At 53.3% G+C, this 18728-nt stretch overlaps 62 non-coding genes across 62 annotated transcripts; 25 read left to right on the top strand and 37 right to left on the bottom strand.

Annotated features, from left to right (window-relative positions):
• Positions 1-15: 15 nt before the first annotated feature.
• Positions 16-107, bottom strand: Trnai-uau. The gene is given in 2 exon segments: positions 16-51; positions 70-107. It is a non-coding gene; the product is annotated as a tRNA-Ile (tRNA).
• Positions 108-485: 378 nt separating this feature from the next.
• On the top strand, positions 486-558 carry Trnar-acg. The gene has a single exon. It is a non-coding gene; the product is annotated as a tRNA-Arg (tRNA).
• Positions 559-845: 287 nt separating this feature from the next.
• On the top strand, positions 846-917 carry Trnam-cau. The gene has a single exon. It is a non-coding gene; the product is annotated as a tRNA-Met (tRNA).
• A 245-nt stretch (positions 918-1162) lies between these two features.
• Trnad-guc lies at positions 1163-1234 on the bottom strand. Its single transcript has one exon. It is a non-coding gene; the product is annotated as a tRNA-Asp (tRNA).
• A 107-nt stretch (positions 1235-1341) lies between these two features.
• Trnad-guc lies at positions 1342-1413 on the bottom strand. The gene has a single exon. It is a non-coding gene; the product is annotated as a tRNA-Asp (tRNA).
• Positions 1414-1520: 107 nt separating this feature from the next.
• Positions 1521-1612, bottom strand: Trnai-uau. The gene is given in 2 exon segments: positions 1521-1556; positions 1575-1612. It is a non-coding gene; the product is annotated as a tRNA-Ile (tRNA).
• A 378-nt stretch (positions 1613-1990) lies between these two features.
• On the top strand, positions 1991-2063 carry Trnar-acg. Its single transcript has one exon. It is a non-coding gene; the product is annotated as a tRNA-Arg (tRNA).
• Positions 2064-2350: 287 nt separating this feature from the next.
• On the top strand, positions 2351-2422 carry Trnam-cau. Its single transcript has one exon. It is a non-coding gene; the product is annotated as a tRNA-Met (tRNA).
• Positions 2423-2667: 245 nt separating this feature from the next.
• On the bottom strand, positions 2668-2739 carry Trnad-guc. The gene has a single exon. It is a non-coding gene; the product is annotated as a tRNA-Asp (tRNA).
• A 107-nt stretch (positions 2740-2846) lies between these two features.
• Positions 2847-2918, bottom strand: Trnad-guc. The gene has a single exon. It is a non-coding gene; the product is annotated as a tRNA-Asp (tRNA).
• A 107-nt stretch (positions 2919-3025) lies between these two features.
• Trnai-uau lies at positions 3026-3117 on the bottom strand. Its single transcript is given in 2 exon segments — positions 3026-3061; positions 3080-3117. It is a non-coding gene; the product is annotated as a tRNA-Ile (tRNA).
• A 378-nt stretch (positions 3118-3495) lies between these two features.
• Trnar-acg lies at positions 3496-3568 on the top strand. Its single transcript has one exon. It is a non-coding gene; the product is annotated as a tRNA-Arg (tRNA).
• Positions 3569-3855: 287 nt separating this feature from the next.
• On the top strand, positions 3856-3927 carry Trnam-cau. The gene has a single exon. It is a non-coding gene; the product is annotated as a tRNA-Met (tRNA).
• A 245-nt stretch (positions 3928-4172) lies between these two features.
• Trnad-guc lies at positions 4173-4244 on the bottom strand. Its single transcript has one exon. It is a non-coding gene; the product is annotated as a tRNA-Asp (tRNA).
• Positions 4245-4351: 107 nt separating this feature from the next.
• Trnad-guc lies at positions 4352-4423 on the bottom strand. Its single transcript has one exon. It is a non-coding gene; the product is annotated as a tRNA-Asp (tRNA).
• A 107-nt stretch (positions 4424-4530) lies between these two features.
• On the bottom strand, positions 4531-4622 carry Trnai-uau. The gene is given in 2 exon segments: positions 4531-4566; positions 4585-4622. It is a non-coding gene; the product is annotated as a tRNA-Ile (tRNA).
• Positions 4623-5000: 378 nt separating this feature from the next.
• On the top strand, positions 5001-5073 carry Trnar-acg. The gene has a single exon. It is a non-coding gene; the product is annotated as a tRNA-Arg (tRNA).
• Positions 5074-5360: 287 nt separating this feature from the next.
• Positions 5361-5432, top strand: Trnam-cau. Its single transcript has one exon. It is a non-coding gene; the product is annotated as a tRNA-Met (tRNA).
• A 245-nt stretch (positions 5433-5677) lies between these two features.
• Positions 5678-5749, bottom strand: Trnad-guc. The gene has a single exon. It is a non-coding gene; the product is annotated as a tRNA-Asp (tRNA).
• Positions 5750-5856: 107 nt separating this feature from the next.
• Positions 5857-5928, bottom strand: Trnad-guc. Its single transcript has one exon. It is a non-coding gene; the product is annotated as a tRNA-Asp (tRNA).
• Positions 5929-6035: 107 nt separating this feature from the next.
• Trnai-uau lies at positions 6036-6127 on the bottom strand. The gene is given in 2 exon segments: positions 6036-6071; positions 6090-6127. It is a non-coding gene; the product is annotated as a tRNA-Ile (tRNA).
• A 378-nt stretch (positions 6128-6505) lies between these two features.
• Trnar-acg lies at positions 6506-6578 on the top strand. Its single transcript has one exon. It is a non-coding gene; the product is annotated as a tRNA-Arg (tRNA).
• Positions 6579-6865: 287 nt separating this feature from the next.
• Trnam-cau lies at positions 6866-6937 on the top strand. Its single transcript has one exon. It is a non-coding gene; the product is annotated as a tRNA-Met (tRNA).
• A 245-nt stretch (positions 6938-7182) lies between these two features.
• On the bottom strand, positions 7183-7254 carry Trnad-guc. Its single transcript has one exon. It is a non-coding gene; the product is annotated as a tRNA-Asp (tRNA).
• A 107-nt stretch (positions 7255-7361) lies between these two features.
• On the bottom strand, positions 7362-7433 carry Trnad-guc. Its single transcript has one exon. It is a non-coding gene; the product is annotated as a tRNA-Asp (tRNA).
• Positions 7434-7540: 107 nt separating this feature from the next.
• On the bottom strand, positions 7541-7632 carry Trnai-uau. Its single transcript is given in 2 exon segments — positions 7541-7576; positions 7595-7632. It is a non-coding gene; the product is annotated as a tRNA-Ile (tRNA).
• A 378-nt stretch (positions 7633-8010) lies between these two features.
• Positions 8011-8083, top strand: Trnar-acg. Its single transcript has one exon. It is a non-coding gene; the product is annotated as a tRNA-Arg (tRNA).
• Positions 8084-8370: 287 nt separating this feature from the next.
• Positions 8371-8442, top strand: Trnam-cau. Its single transcript has one exon. It is a non-coding gene; the product is annotated as a tRNA-Met (tRNA).
• A 245-nt stretch (positions 8443-8687) lies between these two features.
• On the bottom strand, positions 8688-8759 carry Trnad-guc. Its single transcript has one exon. It is a non-coding gene; the product is annotated as a tRNA-Asp (tRNA).
• A 107-nt stretch (positions 8760-8866) lies between these two features.
• On the bottom strand, positions 8867-8938 carry Trnad-guc. The gene has a single exon. It is a non-coding gene; the product is annotated as a tRNA-Asp (tRNA).
• Positions 8939-9045: 107 nt separating this feature from the next.
• Trnai-uau lies at positions 9046-9137 on the bottom strand. The gene is given in 2 exon segments: positions 9046-9081; positions 9100-9137. It is a non-coding gene; the product is annotated as a tRNA-Ile (tRNA).
• A 378-nt stretch (positions 9138-9515) lies between these two features.
• Positions 9516-9588, top strand: Trnar-acg. The gene has a single exon. It is a non-coding gene; the product is annotated as a tRNA-Arg (tRNA).
• Positions 9589-9875: 287 nt separating this feature from the next.
• Positions 9876-9947, top strand: Trnam-cau. The gene has a single exon. It is a non-coding gene; the product is annotated as a tRNA-Met (tRNA).
• Positions 9948-10192: 245 nt separating this feature from the next.
• Positions 10193-10264, bottom strand: Trnad-guc. Its single transcript has one exon. It is a non-coding gene; the product is annotated as a tRNA-Asp (tRNA).
• A 107-nt stretch (positions 10265-10371) lies between these two features.
• On the bottom strand, positions 10372-10443 carry Trnad-guc. The gene has a single exon. It is a non-coding gene; the product is annotated as a tRNA-Asp (tRNA).
• A 107-nt stretch (positions 10444-10550) lies between these two features.
• Positions 10551-10642, bottom strand: Trnai-uau. The gene is given in 2 exon segments: positions 10551-10586; positions 10605-10642. It is a non-coding gene; the product is annotated as a tRNA-Ile (tRNA).
• A 378-nt stretch (positions 10643-11020) lies between these two features.
• On the top strand, positions 11021-11093 carry Trnar-acg. Its single transcript has one exon. It is a non-coding gene; the product is annotated as a tRNA-Arg (tRNA).
• Positions 11094-11380: 287 nt separating this feature from the next.
• Trnam-cau lies at positions 11381-11452 on the top strand. The gene has a single exon. It is a non-coding gene; the product is annotated as a tRNA-Met (tRNA).
• Positions 11453-11697: 245 nt separating this feature from the next.
• Trnad-guc lies at positions 11698-11769 on the bottom strand. The gene has a single exon. It is a non-coding gene; the product is annotated as a tRNA-Asp (tRNA).
• Positions 11770-11876: 107 nt separating this feature from the next.
• Trnad-guc lies at positions 11877-11948 on the bottom strand. Its single transcript has one exon. It is a non-coding gene; the product is annotated as a tRNA-Asp (tRNA).
• A 107-nt stretch (positions 11949-12055) lies between these two features.
• Trnai-uau lies at positions 12056-12147 on the bottom strand. The gene is given in 2 exon segments: positions 12056-12091; positions 12110-12147. It is a non-coding gene; the product is annotated as a tRNA-Ile (tRNA).
• Positions 12148-12525: 378 nt separating this feature from the next.
• Positions 12526-12598, top strand: Trnar-acg. The gene has a single exon. It is a non-coding gene; the product is annotated as a tRNA-Arg (tRNA).
• A 287-nt stretch (positions 12599-12885) lies between these two features.
• Positions 12886-12957, top strand: Trnam-cau. Its single transcript has one exon. It is a non-coding gene; the product is annotated as a tRNA-Met (tRNA).
• A 245-nt stretch (positions 12958-13202) lies between these two features.
• Trnad-guc lies at positions 13203-13274 on the bottom strand. The gene has a single exon. It is a non-coding gene; the product is annotated as a tRNA-Asp (tRNA).
• A 107-nt stretch (positions 13275-13381) lies between these two features.
• Positions 13382-13453, bottom strand: Trnad-guc. Its single transcript has one exon. It is a non-coding gene; the product is annotated as a tRNA-Asp (tRNA).
• Positions 13454-13560: 107 nt separating this feature from the next.
• On the bottom strand, positions 13561-13652 carry Trnai-uau. Its single transcript is given in 2 exon segments — positions 13561-13596; positions 13615-13652. It is a non-coding gene; the product is annotated as a tRNA-Ile (tRNA).
• Positions 13653-14030: 378 nt separating this feature from the next.
• Trnar-acg lies at positions 14031-14103 on the top strand. Its single transcript has one exon. It is a non-coding gene; the product is annotated as a tRNA-Arg (tRNA).
• A 287-nt stretch (positions 14104-14390) lies between these two features.
• Trnam-cau lies at positions 14391-14462 on the top strand. Its single transcript has one exon. It is a non-coding gene; the product is annotated as a tRNA-Met (tRNA).
• A 245-nt stretch (positions 14463-14707) lies between these two features.
• Positions 14708-14779, bottom strand: Trnad-guc. Its single transcript has one exon. It is a non-coding gene; the product is annotated as a tRNA-Asp (tRNA).
• A 107-nt stretch (positions 14780-14886) lies between these two features.
• Trnad-guc lies at positions 14887-14958 on the bottom strand. Its single transcript has one exon. It is a non-coding gene; the product is annotated as a tRNA-Asp (tRNA).
• Positions 14959-15065: 107 nt separating this feature from the next.
• Trnai-uau lies at positions 15066-15157 on the bottom strand. The gene is given in 2 exon segments: positions 15066-15101; positions 15120-15157. It is a non-coding gene; the product is annotated as a tRNA-Ile (tRNA).
• Positions 15158-15535: 378 nt separating this feature from the next.
• Positions 15536-15608, top strand: Trnar-acg. The gene has a single exon. It is a non-coding gene; the product is annotated as a tRNA-Arg (tRNA).
• A 287-nt stretch (positions 15609-15895) lies between these two features.
• Positions 15896-15967, top strand: Trnam-cau. The gene has a single exon. It is a non-coding gene; the product is annotated as a tRNA-Met (tRNA).
• Positions 15968-16212: 245 nt separating this feature from the next.
• Trnad-guc lies at positions 16213-16284 on the bottom strand. Its single transcript has one exon. It is a non-coding gene; the product is annotated as a tRNA-Asp (tRNA).
• A 107-nt stretch (positions 16285-16391) lies between these two features.
• Trnad-guc lies at positions 16392-16463 on the bottom strand. The gene has a single exon. It is a non-coding gene; the product is annotated as a tRNA-Asp (tRNA).
• A 107-nt stretch (positions 16464-16570) lies between these two features.
• Positions 16571-16662, bottom strand: Trnai-uau. Its single transcript is given in 2 exon segments — positions 16571-16606; positions 16625-16662. It is a non-coding gene; the product is annotated as a tRNA-Ile (tRNA).
• Positions 16663-17040: 378 nt separating this feature from the next.
• On the top strand, positions 17041-17113 carry Trnar-acg. The gene has a single exon. It is a non-coding gene; the product is annotated as a tRNA-Arg (tRNA).
• Positions 17114-17400: 287 nt separating this feature from the next.
• On the top strand, positions 17401-17472 carry Trnam-cau. The gene has a single exon. It is a non-coding gene; the product is annotated as a tRNA-Met (tRNA).
• Positions 17473-17717: 245 nt separating this feature from the next.
• On the bottom strand, positions 17718-17789 carry Trnad-guc. Its single transcript has one exon. It is a non-coding gene; the product is annotated as a tRNA-Asp (tRNA).
• Positions 17790-17896: 107 nt separating this feature from the next.
• On the bottom strand, positions 17897-17968 carry Trnad-guc. The gene has a single exon. It is a non-coding gene; the product is annotated as a tRNA-Asp (tRNA).
• Positions 17969-18075: 107 nt separating this feature from the next.
• Positions 18076-18167, bottom strand: Trnai-uau. Its single transcript is given in 2 exon segments — positions 18076-18111; positions 18130-18167. It is a non-coding gene; the product is annotated as a tRNA-Ile (tRNA).
• Positions 18168-18545: 378 nt separating this feature from the next.
• Trnar-acg lies at positions 18546-18618 on the top strand. The gene has a single exon. It is a non-coding gene; the product is annotated as a tRNA-Arg (tRNA).
• The last annotated feature ends 110 nt before the right edge of the window (positions 18619-18728 follow it).

The following is an 18728-nucleotide window of genomic DNA, read 5'->3' as shown; positions in this document are numbered from 1 at the left end:
TAAGAAATAAAAGTATGCCCCAGGTGAGGCTCGAACTCACAACCCCGGCATTGCTCACGGCTACTGCCTTATAAGTACCGTGCGCTAACCAATTGCGCCACTGGGGCTACAACACAGTGCTTTCAGTTAGCGGTATTCACTTTGCTGCAAACCAGTGGTGGCCACAGAAACATACGATCGCCACCTGATGCCATACTGCGACTTTGGCACCTGACTACCAATGCTTCGTGCTATTCTTGTTTCATATGCTACGCTTACATGCACATCAACCGGCTCTCGTCGTCGAGAAAACGTGGGAAAACGCGCGCCTTGCCTTCTGCTACCTGTCGAACAGCGAGAGCAGATGCGTGGCAACCTCTAAGCTCTGCAGGCGCACTGCGGCCACGCAGCTGCACGAAAGGTACCTTCCTTGGGAGCTTGCTCAGCCATGGAGAACACGTTTCTTAGCGAATTGCACTTGTCTCGTAGAAAGAAATGCTGCCACTGGCCCTGTGGCGCAACGGATAACGCGTCTGACTACGGATCAGAAGATTCCAGGTTCGAATCCTGGCAGGGTCGGCGTTTTGTTAGTTGCCGACGCGTAGCTGGGCAGTGGATTTCGTATGTCGCCGCACCGTGGAGTGCTTTGTTGCTCCTGTGCATCTCGCAGCTGCATGTCGAGTCGATCGTGGTAAATATCGCTGCCTGCAAGCGTCAGCGTAGCGTCAGTCGAGCAAAGTCGAGACAAGTCAAGCTGAGAGCTGTAGGAGATGATACGCAATTAAATACAGGCGTGTGAAAGCGACGCAGCCAACACTTTCCAAGTGTCCCACGTCACGTGGCGAAGAGCCGGCGCAACCCCAGGCAGCAGAGTGGCGCAGTGGAAGCGTGCTGGGCCCATAACCCAGAGGTCCGTGGATCGAAACCACGCTCTGCTAAAATTATTTCTTTTGCGGACTGTGCCGAGCTCGATTATTACGCCCACAGCGTCGGCTGGGGTGCTTTGATACAGCGTTAACAGCATACCCCGCAGTTCTGAAATGTGAAGAATGCGAGAACCACTTCCTAAGTTGTAGCATTTTTTAAGATTTTGCGCCAACTACACTCCACGATCGCAATGTTAATGCTCTTACGACCCACATACGCGCAACACTCGAACAGGGTTGTGAGATAAAAATCGCATCTCCCCGGCGGGGAATCGAACCCCGGTCTCCCGCGTGACAGGCGGGGATACTAACCACTATACTACCGAGGATGCGCTGTAGACAGGTGCCTGTGTGCGAGAGATATGGTGCTAGTAGCCGCAAACGACCTACACTAAGTTCGGCGAGTGATAGAGCAGCAATTAAAAATCGGATGTGCCTCCCCGGCGGGGAATCGAACCCCGGTCTCCCGCGTGACAGGCGGGGATACTAACCACTATACTACCGAGGAAGACGCAGCTAGCGTCTCGAATGCACAATTATGTTACTCAAATAGCTGATACATCTCAAACCTAGCCTCCTGTTGCTGTCAGAGACAGCTGCTAAGAAATAAAAGTATGCCCCAGGTGAGGCTCGAACTCACAACCCCGGCATTGCTCACGGCTACTGCCTTATAAGTACCGTGCGCTAACCAATTGCGCCACTGGGGCTACAACACAGTGCTTTCAGTTAGCGGTATTCACTTTGCTGCAAACCAGTGGTGGCCACAGAAACATACGATCGCCACCTGATGCCATACTGCGACTTTGGCACCTGACTACCAATGCTTCGTGCTATTCTTGTTTCATATGCTACGCTTACATGCACATCAACCGGCTCTCGTCGTCGAGAAAACGTGGGAAAACGCGCGCCTTGCCTTCTGCTACCTGTCGAACAGCGAGAGCAGATGCGTGGCAACCTCTAAGCTCTGCAGGCGCACTGCGGCCACGCAGCTGCACGAAAGGTACCTTCCTTGGGAGCTTGCTCAGCCATGGAGAACACGTTTCTTAGCGAATTGCACTTGTCTCGTAGAAAGAAATGCTGCCACTGGCCCTGTGGCGCAACGGATAACGCGTCTGACTACGGATCAGAAGATTCCAGGTTCGAATCCTGGCAGGGTCGGCGTTTTGTTAGTTGCCGACGCGTAGCTGGGCAGTGGATTTCGTATGTCGCCGCACCGTGGAGTGCTTTGTTGCTCCTGTGCATCTCGCAGCTGCATGTCGAGTCGATCGTGGTAAATATCGCTGCCTGCAAGCGTCAGCGTAGCGTCAGTCGAGCAAAGTCGAGACAAGTCAAGCTGAGAGCTGTAGGAGATGATACGCAATTAAATACAGGCGTGTGAAAGCGACGCAGCCAACACTTTCCAAGTGTCCCACGTCACGTGGCGAAGAGCCGGCGCAACCCCAGGCAGCAGAGTGGCGCAGTGGAAGCGTGCTGGGCCCATAACCCAGAGGTCCGTGGATCGAAACCACGCTCTGCTAAAATTATTTCTTTTGCGGACTGTGCCGAGCTCGATTATTACGCCCACAGCGTCGGCTGGGGTGCTTTGATACAGCGTTAACAGCATACCCCGCAGTTCTGAAATGTGAAGAATGCGAGAACCACTTCCTAAGTTGTAGCATTTTTTAAGATTTTGTGCCAACTACACTCCACGATCGCAAAGTTAATGCTCTTACGACCCACATACGCGCAACACTCGAACAGGGTTGTGCGATAAAAATCGCATCTCCCCGGCGGGGAATCGAACCCCGGTCTCCCGCGTGACAGGCGGGGATACTAACCACTATACTACCGAGGATGCGCTGTAGACAGGTGCCTGTGTGCGAGAGATATGGTGCTAGTAGCCGCAAACGACCTACACTAAGTTCGGCGAGTGATAGAGCAGCAATTAAAAATCGGATGTGCCTCCCCGGCGGGGAATCGAACCCCGCTCTCCCGCGTGACAGGCGGGGATACTAACCACTATACTACCGAGGAAGACGCAGCTAGCGTCTCGAATGCACAATTATGTTACTCAAATAGCTGATACATCTCAAACCTAGCCTCCTGTTGCTGTCAGAGACAGCTGCTAAGAAGTAAAAGTATGCCCCAGGTGAGGCTCGAACTCACAACCCCGGCATTGCTCACGGCTACTGCCTTATAAGTACCGTGCGCTAACCAATTGCGCCACTGGGGCTACAACAGAGCGCTTTCAGTTAGCGGTATTCACTTTGCTGCAAACCAGTGGTGGCCACAGAAACATACGATCGCCACCTGATGCCATACTGCGACTTTGGCACCTGACTACCAATGCTTCGTGCTATTCTTGTTTCATATGCTACGCTTACATGCACATCAACCGGCTCTCGTCGTCGAGAAAACGTGGGAAAACGCGCGCCTTGCCTTCTGCTACCTGTCGAACAGCGAGAGCAGATGCGTGGCAACCTCTAAGCTCTGCAGGCGCACTGCGGCCACGCAGCTGCACGAAAGGTACCTTCCTTGGGAGCTTGCTCAGCCATGGAGAACACGTTTCTTAGCGAATTGCACTTGTCTCGTAGAAAGAAATGGTGCCACTGGCCCTGTGGCGCAACGGATAACGCGTCTGACTACGGATCAGAAGATTCCAGGTTCGAATCCTGGCAGGGTCGGCGTTTTGTTAGTTGCCGACGCGTAGCTGGGCAGTGGATTTCGTATGTCGCCGCACCGTGGAGTGCTTTGTTGCTCCTGTGCATCTCGCAGCTGCATGTCGAGTCGATCGTGGTAAATATCGCTGCCTGCAAGCGTCAGCGTAGCGTCAGTCGAGCAAAGTCGAGACAAGTCAAGCTGAGAGCTGTAGGAGATGATACGCAATTAAATACAGGCGTGTGAAAGCGACGCAGCCAACACTTTCCAAGTGTCCCACGTCACGTGGCGAAGAGCCGGCGCAACCCCAGGCAGCAGAGTGGCGCAGTGGAAGCGTGCTGGGCCCATAACCCAGAGGTCCGTGGATCGAAACCACGCTCTGCTAAAATTATTTCTTTTGCGGACTGTGCCGAGCTCGATTATTACGCCCACAGCGTCGGCTGGGGTGCTTTGATACAGCGTTAACAGCATACCCCGCAGTTCTGAAATGTGAAGAATGCGAGAACCACTTCCTAAGTTGTAGCATTTTTTAAGATTTTGTGCCAACTACACTCCACGATCGCAAAGTTAATGCTCTTACGACCCACATACGCGCAACACTCGAACAGGGTTGTGCGATAAAAATCGCATCTCCCCGGCGGGGAATCGAACCCCGGTCTCCCGCGTGACAGGCGGGGATACTAACCACTATACTACCGAGGATGCGCTGTAGACAGGTGCCTGTGTGCGAGAGATATGGTGCTAGTAGCCGCAAACGACCTACACTAAGTTCGGCGAGTGATAGAGCAGCAATTAAAAATCGGATGTGCCTCCCCGGCGGGGAATCGAACCCCGGTCTCCCGCGTGACAGGCGGGGATACTAACCACTATACTACCGAGGAAGACGCAGCTAGCGTCTCGAATGCACAATTATGTTACTCAAATAGCTGATACATCTCAAACCTAGCCTCCTGTTGCTGTCAGAGACAGCTGCTAAGAAATAAAAGTATGCCCCAGGTGAGGCTCGAACTCACAACCCCGGCATTGCTCACGGCTACTGCCTTATAAGTACCGTGCGCTAACCAATTGCGCCACTGGGGCTACAACACAGTGCTTTCAGTTAGCGGTATTCACTTTGCTGCAAACCAGTGGTGGCCACAGAAACATACGATCGCCACCTGATGCCATACTGCGACTTTGGCACCTGACTACCAATGCTTCGTGCTATTCTTGTTTCATATGCTACGCTTACATGCACATCAACCGGCTCTCGTCGTCGAGAAAACGTGGGAAAACGCGCGCCTTGCCTTCTGCTACCTGTCGAACAGCGAGAGCAGATGCGTGGCAACCTCTAAGCTCTGCAGGCGCACTGCGGCCACGCAGCTGCACGAAAGGTACCTTCCTTGGGAGCTTGCTCAGCCATGGAGAACACGTTTCTTAGCGAATTGCACTTGTCTCGTAGAAAGAAATGCTGCCACTGGCCCTGTGGCGCAACGGATAACGCGTCTGACTACGGATCAGAAGATTCCAGGTTCGAATCCTGGCAGGGTCGGCGTTTTGTTAGTTGCCGACGCGTAGCTGGGCAGTGGATTTCGTATGTCGCCGCACCGTGGAGTGCTTTGTTGCTCCTGTGCATCTCGCAGCTGCATGTCGAGTCGATCGTGGTAAATATCGCTGCCTGCAAGCGTCAGCGTAGCGTCAGTCGAGCAAAGTCGAGACAAGTCAAGCTGAGAGCTGTAGGAGATGATACGCAATTAAATACAGGCGTGTGAAAGCGACGCAGCCAACACTTTCCAAGTGTCCCACGTCACGTGGCGAAGAGCCGGCGCAACCCCAGGCAGCAGAGTGGCGCAGTGGAAGCGTGCTGGGCCCATAACCCAGAGGTCCGTGGATCGAAACCACGCTCTGCTAAAATTATTTCTTTTGCGGACTGTGCCGAGCTCGATTATTACGCCCACAGCGTCGGCTGGGGTGCTTTGATACAGCGTTAACAGCATACCCCGCAGTTCTGAAATGTGAAGAATGCGAGAACCACTTCCTAAGTTGTAGCATTTTTTAAGATTTTGTGCCAACTACACTCCACGATCGCAAAGTTAATGCTCTTACGACCCACATACGCGCAACACTCGAACAGGGTTGTGCGATAAAAATCGCATCTCCCCGGCGGGGAATCGAACCCCGGTCTCCCGCGTGACAGGCGGGGATACTAACCACTATACTACCGAGGATGCGCTGTAGACAGGTGCCTGTGTGCGAGAGATATGGTGCTAGTAGCCGCAAACGACCTACACTAAGTTCGGCGAGTGATAGAGCAGCAATTAAAAATCGGATGTGCCTCCCCGGCGGGGAATCGAACCCCGCTCTCCCGCGTGACAGGCGGGGATACTAACCACTATACTACCGAGGAAGACGCAGCTAGCGTCTCGAATGCACAATTATGTTACTCAAATAGCTGATACATCTCAAACCTAGCCTCCTGTTGCTGTCAGAGACAGCTGCTAAGAAGTAAAAGTATGCCCCAGGTGAGGCTCGAACTCACAACCCCGGCATTGCTCACGGCTACTGCCTTATAAGTACCGTGCGCTAACCAATTGCGCCACTGGGGCTACAACAGAGCGCTTTCAGTTAGCGGTATTCACATTGCTGCAAACCAGTGGTGGCCACAGAAACATACGATCGCCACCTGATGCCATACTGCGACTTTGGCACCTGACTACCAATGCTTCGTGCTATTCTTGTTTCATATGCTACGCTTACATGCACATCAACCGGCTCTCGTCGTCGAGAAAACGTGGGAAAACGCGCGCCTTGCCTTCTGCTACCTGTCGAACAGCGAGAGCAGATGCGTGGCAACCTCTAAGCTCTGCAGGCGCACTGCGGCCACGCAGCTGCACGAAAGGTACCTTCCTTGGGAGCTTGCTCAGCCATGGAGAACACGTTTCTTAGCGAATTGCACTTGTCTCGTAGAAAGAAATGGTGCCACTGGCCCTGTGGCGCAACGGATAACGCGTCTGACTACGGATCAGAAGATTCCAGGTTCGAATCCTGGCAGGGTCGGCGTTTTGTTAGTTGCCGACGCGTAGCTGGGCAGTGGATTTCGTATGTCGCCGCACCGTGGAGTGCTTTGTTGCTCCTGTGCATCTCGCAGCTGCATGTCGAGTCGATCGTGGTAAATATCGCTGCCTGCAAGCGTCAGCGTAGCGTCAGTCGAGCAAAGTCGAGACAAGTCAAGCTGAGAGCTGTAGGAGATGATACGCAATTAAATACAGGCGTGTGAAAGCGACGCAGCCAACACTTTCCAAGTGTCCCACGTCACGTGGCGAAGAGCCGGCGCAACCCCAGGCAGCAGAGTGGCGCAGTGGAAGCGTGCTGGGCCCATAACCCAGAGGTCCGTGGATCGAAACCACGCTCTGCTAAAATTATTTCTTTTGCGGACTGTGCCGAGCTCGATTATTACGCCCACAGCGTCGGCTGGGGTGCTTTGATACAGCGTTAACAGCATACCCCGCAGTTCTGAAATGTGAAGAATGCGAGAACCACTTCCTAAGTTGTAGCATTTTTTAAGATTTTGTGCCAACTACACTCCACGATCGCAAAGTTAATGCTCTTACGACCCACATACGCGCAACACTCGAACAGGGTTGTGCGATAAAAATCGCATCTCCCCGGCGGGGAATCGAACCCCGGTCTCCCGCGTGACAGGCGGGGATACTAACCACTATACTACCGAGGATGCGCTGTAGACAGGTGCCTGTGTGCGAGAGATATGGTGCTAGTAGCCGCAAACGACCTACACTAAGTTCGGCGAGTGATAGAGCAGCAATTAAAAATCGGATGTGCCTCCCCGGCGGGGAATCGAACCCCGGTCTCCCGCGTGACAGGCGGGGATACTAACCACTATACTACCGAGGAAGACGCAGCTAGCGTCTCGAATGCACAATTATGTTACTCAAATAGCTGATACATCTCAAACCTAGCCTCCTGTTGCTGTCAGAGACAGCTGCTAAGAAATAAAAGTATGCCCCAGGTGAGGCTCGAACTCACAACCCCGGCATTGCTCACGGCTACTGCCTTATAAGTACCGTGCGCTAACCAATTGCGCCACTGGGGCTACAACACAGTGCTTTCAGTTAGCGGTATTCACTTTGCTGCAAACCAGTGGTGGCCACAGAAACATACGATCGCCACCTGATGCCATACTGCGACTTTGGCACCTGACTACCAATGCTTCGTGCTATTCTTGTTTCATATGCTACGCTTACATGCACATCAACCGGCTCTCGTCGTCGAGAAAACGTGGGAAAACGCGCGCCTTGCCTTCTGCTACCTGTCGAACAGCGAGAGCAGATGCGTGGCAACCTCTAAGCTCTGCAGGCGCACTGCGGCCACGCAGCTGCACGAAAGGTACCTTCCTTGGGAGCTTGCTCAGCCATGGAGAACACGTTTCTTAGCGAATTGCACTTGTCTCGTAGAAAGAAATGCTGCCACTGGCCCTGTGGCGCAACGGATAACGCGTCTGACTACGGATCAGAAGATTCCAGGTTCGAATCCTGGCAGGGTCGGCGTTTTGTTAGTTGCCGACGCGTAGCTGGGCAGTGGATTTCGTATGTCGCCGCACCGTGGAGTGCTTTGTTGCTCCTGTGCATCTCGCAGCTGCATGTCGAGTCGATCGTGGTAAATATCGCTGCCTGCAAGCGTCAGCGTAGCGTCAGTCGAGCAAAGTCGAGACAAGTCAAGCTGAGAGCTGTAGGAGATGATACGCAATTAAATACAGGCGTGTGAAAGCGACGCAGCCAACACTTTCCAAGTGTCCCACGTCACGTGGCGAAGAGCCGGCGCAACCCCAGGCAGCAGAGTGGCGCAGTGGAAGCGTGCTGGGCCCATAACCCAGAGGTCCGTGGATCGAAACCACGCTCTGCTAAAATTATTTCTTTTGCGGACTGTGCCGAGCTCGATTATTACGCCCACAGCGTCGGCTGGGGTGCTTTGATACAGCGTTAACAGCATACCCCGCAGTTCTGAAATGTGAAGAATGCGAGAACCACTTCCTAAGTTGTAGCATTTTTTAAGATTTTGTGCCAACTACACTCCACGATCGCAAAGTTAATGCTCTTACGACCCACATACGCGCAACACTCGAACAGGGTTGTGCGATAAAAATCGCATCTCCCCGGCGGGGAATCGAACCCCGGTCTCCCGCGTGACAGGCGGGGATACTAACCACTATACTACCGAGGATGCGCTGTAGACAGGTGCCTGTGTGCGAGAGATATGGTGCTAGTAGCCGCAAACGACCTACACTAAGTTCGGCGAGTGATAGAGCAGCAATTAAAAATCGGATGTGCCTCCCCGGCGGGGAATCGAACCCCGGTCTCCCGCGTGACAGGCGGGGATACTAACCACTATACTACCGAGGAAGACGCAGCTAGCGTCTCGAATGCACAATTATGTTACTCAAATAGCTGATACATCTCAAACCTAGCCTCCTGTTGCTGTCAGAGACAGCTGCTAAGAAATAAAAGTATGCCCCAGGTGAGGCTCGAACTCACAACCCCGGCATTGCTCACGGCTACTGCCTTATAAGTACCGTGCGCTAACCAATTGCGCCACTGGGGCTACAACAGAGTGCTTTCAGTTAGCGGTATTCACTTTGCTGCAAACCAGTGGTGGCCACAGAAACATACGATCGCCACCTGATGCCATACTGCGACTTTGGCACCTGACTACCAATGCTTCGTGCTATTCTTGTTTCATATGCTACGCTTACATGCACATCAACCGGCTCTCGTCGTCGAGAAAACGTGGGAAAACGCGCGCCTTGCCTTCTGCTACCTGTCGAACAGCGAGAGCAGATGCGTGGCAACCTCTAAGCTCTGCAGGCGCACTGCGGCCACGCAGCTGCACGAAAGGTACCTTCCTTGGGAGCTTGCTCAGCCATGGAGAACACGTTTCTTAGCGAATTGCACTTGTCTCGTAGAAAGAAATGCTGCCACTGGCCCTGTGGCGCAACGGATAACGCGTCTGACTACGGATCAGAAGATTCCAGGTTCGAATCCTGGCAGGGTCGGCGTTTTGTTAGTTGCCGACGCGTAGCTGGGCAGTGGATTTCGTATGTCGCCGCACCGTGGAGTGCTTTGTTGCTCCTGTGCATCTCGCAGCTGCATGTCGAGTCGATCGTGGTAAATATCGCTGCCTGCAAGCGTCAGCGTAGCGTCAGTCGAGCAAAGTCGAGACAAGTCAAGCTGAGAGCTGTAGGAGATGATACGCAATTAAATACAGGCGTGTGAAAGCGACGCAGCCAACACTTTCCAAGTGTCCCACGTCACGTGGCGAAGAGCCGGCGCAACCCCAGGCAGCAGAGTGGCGCAGTGGAAGCGTGCTGGGCCCATAACCCAGAGGTCCGTGGATCGAAACCACGCTCTGCTAAAATTATTTCTTTTGCGGACTGTGCCGAGCTCGATTATTACGCCCACAGCGTCGGCTGGGGTGCTTTGATACAGCGTTAACAGCATACCCCGCAGTTCTGAAATGTGAAGAATGCGAGAACCACTTCCTAAGTTGTAGCATTTTTTAAGATTTTGTGCCAACTACACTCCACGATCGCAAAGTTAATGCTCTTACGACCCACATACGCGCAACACTCGAACAGGGTTGTGCGATAAAAATCGCATCTCCCCGGCGGGGAATCGAACCCCGGTCTCCCGCGTGACAGGCGGGGATACTAACCACTATACTACCGAGGATGCGCTGTAGACAGGTGCCTGTGTGCGAGAGATATGGTGCTAGTAGCCGCAAACGACCTACACTAAGTTCGGCGAGTGATAGAGCAGCAATTAAAAATCGGATGTGCCTCCCCGGCGGGGAATCGAACCCCGGTCTCCCGCGTGACAGGCGGGGATACTAACCACTATACTACCGAGGAAGACGCAGCTAGCGTCTCGAATGCACAATTATGTTACTCAAATAGCTGATACATCTCAAACCTAGCCTCCTGTTGCTGTCAGAGACAGCTGCTAAGAAATAAAAGTATGCCCCAGGTGAGGCTCGAACTCACAACCCCGGCATTGCTCACGGCTACTGCCTTATAAGTACCGTGCGCTAACCAATTGCGCCACTGGGGCTACAACACAGTGCTTTCAGTTAGCGGTATTCACTTTGCTGCAAACCAGTGGTGGCCACAGAAACATACGATCGCCACCTGATGCCATACTGCGACTTTGGCACCTGACTACCAATGCTTCGTGCTATTCTTGTTTCATATGCTACGCTTACATGCACATCAACCGGCTCTCGTCGTCGAGAAAACGTGGGAAAACGCGCGCCTTGCCTTCTGCTACCTGTCGAACAGCGAGAGCAGATGCGTGGCAACCTCTAAGCTCTGCAGGCGCACTGCGGCCACGCAGCTGCACGAAAGGTACCTTCCTTGGGAGCTTGCTCAGCCATGGAGAACACGTTTCTTAGCGAATTGCACTTGTCTCGTAGAAAGAAATGCTGCCACTGGCCCTGTGGCGCAACGGATAACGCGTCTGACTACGGATCAGAAGATTCCAGGTTCGAATCCTGGCAGGGTCGGCGTTTTGTTAGTTGCCGACGCGTAGCTGGGCAGTGGATTTCGTATGTCGCCGCACCGTGGAGTGCTTTGTTGCTCCTGTGCATCTCGCAGCTGCATGTCGAGTCGATCGTGGTAAATATCGCTGCCTGCAAGCGTCAGCGTAGCGTCAGTCGAGCAAAGTCGAGACAAGTCAAGCTGAGAGCTGTAGGAGATGATACGCAATTAAATACAGGCGTGTGAAAGCGACGCAGCCAACACTTTCCAAGTGTCCCACGTCACGTGGCGAAGAGCCGGCGCAACCCCAGGCAGCAGAGTGGCGCAGTGGAAGCGTGCTGGGCCCATAACCCAGAGGTCCGTGGATCGAAACCACGCTCTGCTAAAATTATTTCTTTTGCGGACTGTGCCGAGCTCGATTATTACGCCCACAGCGTCGGCTGGGGTGCTTTGATACAGCGTTAACAGCATACCCCGCAGTTCTGAAATGTGAAGAATGCGAGAACCACTTCCTAAGTTGTAGCATTTTTTAAGATTTTGTGCCAACTACACTCCACGATCGCAAAGTTAATGCTCTTACGACCCACATACGCGCAACACTCGAACAGGGTTGTGCGATAAAAATCGCATCTCCCCGGCGGGGAATCGAACCCCGGTCTCCCGCGTGACAGGCGGGGATACTAACCACTATACTACCGAGGATGCGCTGTAGACAGGTGCCTGTGTGCGAGAGATATGGTGCTAGTAGCCGCAAACGACCTACACTAAGTTCGGCGAGTGATAGAGCAGCAATTAAAAATCGGATGTGCCTCCCCGGCGGGGAATCGAACCCCGGTCTCCCGCGTGACAGGCGGGGATACTAACCACTATACTACCGAGGAAGACGCAGCTAGCGTCTCGAATGCACAATTATGTTACTCAAATAGCTGATACATCTCAAACCTAGCCTCCTGTTGCTGTCAGAGACAGCTGCTAAGAAATAAAAGTATGCCCCAGGTGAGGCTCGAACTCACAACCCCGGCATTGCTCACGGCTACTGCCTTATAAGTACCGTGCGCTAACCAATTGCGCCACTGGGGCTACAACACAGTGCTTTCAGTTAGCGGTATTCACTTTGCTGCAAACCAGTGGTGGCCACAGAAACATACGATCGCCACCTGATGCCATACTGCGACTTTGGCACCTGACTACCAATGCTTCGTGCTATTCTTGTTTCATATGCTACGCTTACATGCACATCAACCGGCTCTCGTCGTCGAGAAAACGTGGGAAAACGCGCGCCTTGCCTTCTGCTACCTGTCGAACAGCGAGAGCAGATGCGTGGCAACCTCTAAGCTCTGCAGGCGCACTGCGGCCACGCAGCTGCACGAAAGGTACCTTCCTTGGGAGCTTGCTCAGCCATGGAGAACACGTTTCTTAGCGAATTGCACTTGTCTCGTAGAAAGAAATGCTGCCACTGGCCCTGTGGCGCAACGGATAACGCGTCTGACTACGGATCAGAAGATTCCAGGTTCGAATCCTGGCAGGGTCGGCGTTTTGTTAGTTGCCGACGCGTAGCTGGGCAGTGGATTTCGTATGTCGCCGCACCGTGGAGTGCTTTGTTGCTCCTGTGCATCTCGCAGCTGCATGTCGAGTCGATCGTGGTAAATATCGCTGCCTGCAAGCGTCAGCGTAGCGTCAGTCGAGCAAAGTCGAGACAAGTCAAGCTGAGAGCTGTAGGAGATGATACGCAATTAAATACAGGCGTGTGAAAGCGACGCAGACAACACTTTCCAAGTGTCCCACGTCACGTGGCGAAGAGCCGGCGCAACCCCAGGCAGCAGAGTGGCGCAGTGGAAGCGTGCTGGGCCCATAACCCAGAGGTCCGTGGATCGAAACCACGCTCTGCTAAAATTATTTCTTTTGCGGACTGTGCCGAGCTCGATTATTACGCCCACAGCGTCGGCTGGGGTGCTTTGATACAGCGTTAACAGCATACCCCGCAGTTCTGAAATGTGAAGAATGCGAGAACCACTTCCTAAGTTGTAGCATTTTTTAAGATTTTGTGCCAACTACACTCCACGATCGCAAAGTTAATGCTCTTACGACCCACATACGCGCAACACTCGAACAGGGTTGTGCGATAAAAATCGCATCTCCCCGGCGGGGAATCGAACCCCGGTCTCCCGCGTGACAGGCGGGGATACTAACCACTATACTACCGAGGATGCGCTGTAGACAGGTGCCTGTGTGCGAGAGATATGGTGCTAGTAGCCGCAAACGACCTACACTAAGTTCGGCGAGTGATAGAGCAGCAATTAAAAATCGGATGTGCCTCCCCGGCGGGGAATCGAACCCCGGTCTCCCGCGTGACAGGCGGGGATACTAACCACTATACTACCGAGGAAGACGCAGCTAGCGTCTCGAATGCACAATTATGTTACTCAAATAGCTGATACATCTCAAACCTAGCCTCCTGTTGCTGTCAGAGACAGCTGCTAAGAAATAAAAGTATGCCCCAGGTGAGGCTCGAACTCACAACCCCGGCATTGCTCACGGCTACTGCCTTATAAGTACCGTGCGCTAACCAATTGCGCCACTGGGGCTACAACACAGTGCTTTCAGTTAGCGGTATTCACTTTGCTGCAAACCAGTGGTGGCCACAGAAACATACGATCGCCACCTGATGCCATACTGCGACTTTGGCACCTGACTACCAATGCTTCGTGCTATTCTTGTTTCATATGCTACGCTTACATGCACATCAACCGGCTCTCGTCGTCGAGAAAACGTGGGAAAACGCGCGCCTTGCCTTCTGCTACCTGTCGAACAGCGAGAGCAGATGCGTGGCAACCTCTAAGCTCTGCAGGCGCACTGCGGCCACGCAGCTGCACGAAAGGTACCTTCCTTGGGAGCTTGCTCAGCCATGGAGAACACGTTTCTTAGCGAATTGCACTTGTCTCGTAGAAAGAAATGCTGCCACTGGCCCTGTGGCGCAACGGATAACGCGTCTGACTACGGATCAGAAGATTCCAGGTTCGAATCCTGGCAGGGTCGGCGTTTTGTTAGTTGCCGACGCGTAGCTGGGCAGTGGATTTCGTATGTCGCCGCACCGTGGAGTGCTTTGTTGCTCCTGTGCATCTCGCAGCTGCATGTCGAGTCGATCGTGGTAAATATCGCTGCCTGCAAGCGTCAGCGTAGCGTCAGTCGAGCAAAGTCGAGACAAGTCAAGCTGAGAGCTGTAGGAGATGATACGCAATTAAATACAGGCGTGTGAAAGCGACGCAGACAACACTTTCCAAGTGTCCCACGTCACGTGGCGAAGAGCCGGCGCAACCCCAGGCAGCAGAGTGGCGCAGTGGAAGCGTGCTGGGCCCATAACCCAGAGGTCCGTGGATCGAAACCACGCTCTGCTAAAATTATTTCTTTTGCGGACTGTGCCGAGCTCGATTATTACGCCCACAGCGTCGGCTGGGGTGCTTTGATACAGCGTTAACAGCATACCCCGCAGTTCTGAAATGTGAAGAATGCGAGAACCACTTCCTAAGTTGTAGCATTTTTTAAGATTTTGCGCCAACTACACTCCACGATCGCAAAGTTAATGCTCTTACGACCCACATACGCGCAACACTCGAACAGGGTTGTGAGATAAAAATCGCATCTCCCCGGCGGGGAATCGAACCCCGGTCTCCCGCGTGACAGGCGGGGATACTAACCACTATACTACCGAGGATGCGCTGTAGACAGGTGCCTGTGTGCGAGAGATATGGTGCTAGTAGCCGCAAACGACCTACACTAAGTTCGGCGAGTGATAGAGCAGCAATTAAAAATCGGATGTGCCTCCCCGGCGGGGAATCGAACCCCGGTCTCCCGCGTGACAGGCGGGGATACTAACCACTATACTACCGAGGAAGACGCAGCTAGCGTCTCGAATGCACAATTATGTTACTCAAATAGCTGATACATCTCAAACCTAGCCTCCTGTTGCTGTCAGAGACAGCTGCTAAGAAGTAAAAGTATGCCCCAGGTGAGGCTCGAACTCACAACCCCGGCATTGCTCACGGCTACTGCCTTATAAGTACCGTGCGCTAACCAATTGCGCCACTGGGGCTACAACAGAGTGCTTTCAGTTAGCGGTATTCACTTTGCTGCAAACCAGTGGTGGCCACAGAAACATACGATCGCCACCTGATGCCATACTGCGACTTTGGCACCTGACTACCAATGCTTCGTGCTATTCTTGTTTCATATGCTACGCTTACATGCACATCAACCGGCTCTCGTCGTCGAGAAAACGTGGGAAAACGCGCGCCTTGCCTTCTGCTACCTGTCGAACAGCGAGAGCAGATGCGTGGCAACCTCTAAGCTCTGCAGGCGCACTGCGGCCACGCAGCTGCACGAAAGGTACCTTCCTTGGGAGCTTGCTCAGCCATGGAGAACACGTTTCTTAGCGAATTGCACTTGTCTCGTAGAAAGAAATGCTGCCACTGGCCCTGTGGCGCAACGGATAACGCGTCTGACTACGGATCAGAAGATTCCAGGTTCGAATCCTGGCAGGGTCGGCGTTTTGTTAGTTGCCGACGCGTAGCTGGGCAGTGGATTTCGTATGTCGCCGCACCGTGGAGTGCTTTGTTGCTCCTGTGCATCTCGCAGCTGCATGTCGAGTCGATCGTGGTAAATATCGCTGCCTGCAAGCGTCAGCGTAGCGTCAGTCGAGCAAAGTCGAGACAAGTCAAGCTGAGAGCTGTAGGAGATGATACGCAATTAAATACAGGCGTGTGAAAGCGACACAGACAACACTTTCCAAGTGTCCCACGTCACGTGGCGAAGAGCCGGCGCAACCCCAGGCAGCAGAGTGGCGCAGTGGAAGCGTGCTGGGCCCATAACCCAGAGGTCCGTGGATCGAAACCACGCTCTGCTAAAATTATTTCTTTTGCGGACTGTGCCGAGCTCGATTATTACGCCCACAGCGTCGGCTGGGGTGCTTTGATACAGCGTTAACAGCATACCCCGCAGTTCTGAAATGTGAAGAATGCGAGAACCACTTCCTAAGTTGTAGCATTTTTTAAGATTTTGCGCCAACTACACTCCACGATCGCAAAGTTAATGCTCTTACGACCCACATACGCGCAACACTCGAACAGGGTTGTGAGATAAAAATCGCATCTCCCCGGCGGGGAATCGAACCCCGGTCTCCCGCGTGACAGGCGGGGATACTAACCACTATACTACCGAGGATGCGCTGTAGACAGGTGCCTGTGTGCGAGAGATATGGTGCTAGTAGCCGCAAACGACCTACACTAAGTTCGGCGAGTGATAGAGCAGCAATTAAAAATCGGATGTGCCTCCCCGGCGGGGAATCGAACCCCGGTCTCCCGCGTGACAGGCGGGGATACTAACCACTATACTACCGAGGAAGACGCAGCTAGCGTCTCGAATGCACAATTATGTTACTCAAATAGCTGATACATCTCAAACCTAGCCTCCTGTTGCTGTCAGAGACAGCTGCTAAGAAATAAAAGTATGCCCCAGGTGAGGCTCGAACTCACAACCCCGGCATTGCTCACGGCTACTGCCTTATAAGTACCGTGCGCTAACCAATTGCGCCACTGGGGCTACAACACAGTGCTTTCAGTTAGCGGTATTCACTTTGCTGCAAACCAGTGGTGGCCACAGAAACATACGATCGCCACCTGATGCCATACTGCGACTTTGGCACCTGACTACCAATGCTTCGTGCTATTCTTGTTTCATATGCTACGCTTACATGCACATCAACCGGCTCTCGTCGTCGAGAAAACGTGGGAAAACGCGTGCCTTGCCTTCTGTTACCTGTCGAACAGCGAGAGCAGATGCGTGGCAACCTCTAAGCTCTGCAGGCGCACTGCGGCCACGCAGCTGCACGAAAGGTACCTTCCTTGGGAGCTTGCTCAGCCATGGAGAACACGTTTCTTAGCGAATTGCACTTGTCTCGTAGAAAGAAATGCTGCCACTGGCCCTGTGGCGCAACGGATAACGCGTCTGACTACGGATCAGAAGATTCCAGGTTCGAATCCTGGCAGGGTCGGCGTTTTGTTAGTTGCCGACGCGTAGCTGGGCAGTGGATTTCGTATGTCGCCGCACCGTGGAGTGCTTTGTTGCTCCTGTGCATCTCGCAGCTGCATGTCGAGTCGATCGTGGTAAATATCGCTGCCTGCAAGCGTCAGCGTAGCGTCAGTCGAGCAAAGTCGAGACAAGTCAAGCTGAGAGCTGTAGGAGATGATACGCAATTAAATACAGGCGTGTGAAAGCGACGCAGACAACACTTTCCAAGTGTCCCACGTCACGTGGCGAAGAGCCGGCGCAACCCCAGGCAGCAGAGTGGCGCAGTGGAAGCGTGCTGGGCCCATAACCCAGAGGTCCGTGGATCGAAACCACGCTCTGCTAAAATTATTTCTTTTGCGGACTGTGCCGAGCTCGATTATTACGCCCACAGCGTCGGCTGGGGTGCTTTGATACAGCGTTAACAGCATACCCCGCAGTTCTGAAATGTGAAGAATGCGAGAACCACTTCCTAAGTTGTAGCATTTTTTAAGATTTTGCGCCAACTACACTCCACGATCGCAAAGTTAATGCTCTTACGACCCACATACGCGCAACACTCGAACAGGGTTGTGAGATAAAAATCGCATCTCCCCGGCGGGGAATCGAACCCCGGTCTCCCGCGTGACAGGCGGGGATACTAACCACTATACTACCGAGGATGCGCTGTAGACAGGTGCCTGTGTGCGAGAGATATGGTGCTAGTAGCCGCAAACGACCTACACTAAGTTCGGCGAGTGATAGAGCAGCAATTAAAAATCGGATGTGCCTCCCCGGCGGGGAATCGAACCCCGGTCTCCCGCGTGACAGGCGGGGATACTAACCACTATACTACCGAGGAAGACGCAGCTAGCGTCTCGAATGCACAATTATGTTACTCAAATAGCTGATACATCTCAAACCTAGCCTCCTGTTGCTGTCAGAGACAGCTGCTAAGAAGTAAAAGTATGCCCCAGGTGAGGCTCGAACTCACAACCCCGGCATTGCTCACGGCTACTGCCTTATAAGTACCGTGCGCTAACCAATTGCGCCACTGGGGCTACAACAGAGTGCTTTCAGTTAGCGGTATTCACTTTGCTGCAAACCAGTGGTGGCCACAGAAACATACGATCGCCACCTGATGCCATACTGCGACTTTGGCACCTGACTACCAATGCTTCGTGCTATTCTTGTTTCATATGCTACGCTTACATGCACATCAACCGGCTCTCGTCGTCGAGAAAACGTGGGAAAACGCGCGCCTTGCCTTCTGCTACCTGTCGAACAGCGAGAGCAGATGCGTGGCAACCTCTAAGCTCTGCAGGCGCACTGCGGCCACGCAGCTGCACGAAAGGTACCTTCCTTGGGAGCTTGCTCAGCCATGGAGAACACGTTTCTTAGCGAATTGCACTTGTCTCGTAGAAAGAAATGCTGCCACTGGCCCTGTGGCGCAACGGATAACGCGTCTGACTACGGATCAGAAGATTCCAGGTTCGAATCCTGGCAGGGTCGGCGTTTTGTTAGTTGCCGACGCGTAGCTGGGCAGTGGATTTCGTATGTCGCCGCACCGTGGAGTGCTTTGTTGCTCCTGTGCATCTCGCAGCTGCATGTCGAGTCGATCG

Source organism: Schistocerca piceifrons, unplaced genomic scaffold (assembly GCF_021461385.2).
Source record: "Schistocerca piceifrons isolate TAMUIC-IGC-003096 unplaced genomic scaffold, iqSchPice1.1 HiC_scaffold_1574, whole genome shotgun sequence".
NCBI classification, from domain to species: domain Eukaryota; kingdom Metazoa; phylum Arthropoda; class Insecta; order Orthoptera; family Acrididae; genus Schistocerca; species Schistocerca piceifrons.
Note: the sequence above shows the minus strand (reverse complement) of the source record. Positions and strands in the feature narration are given on the sequence as shown.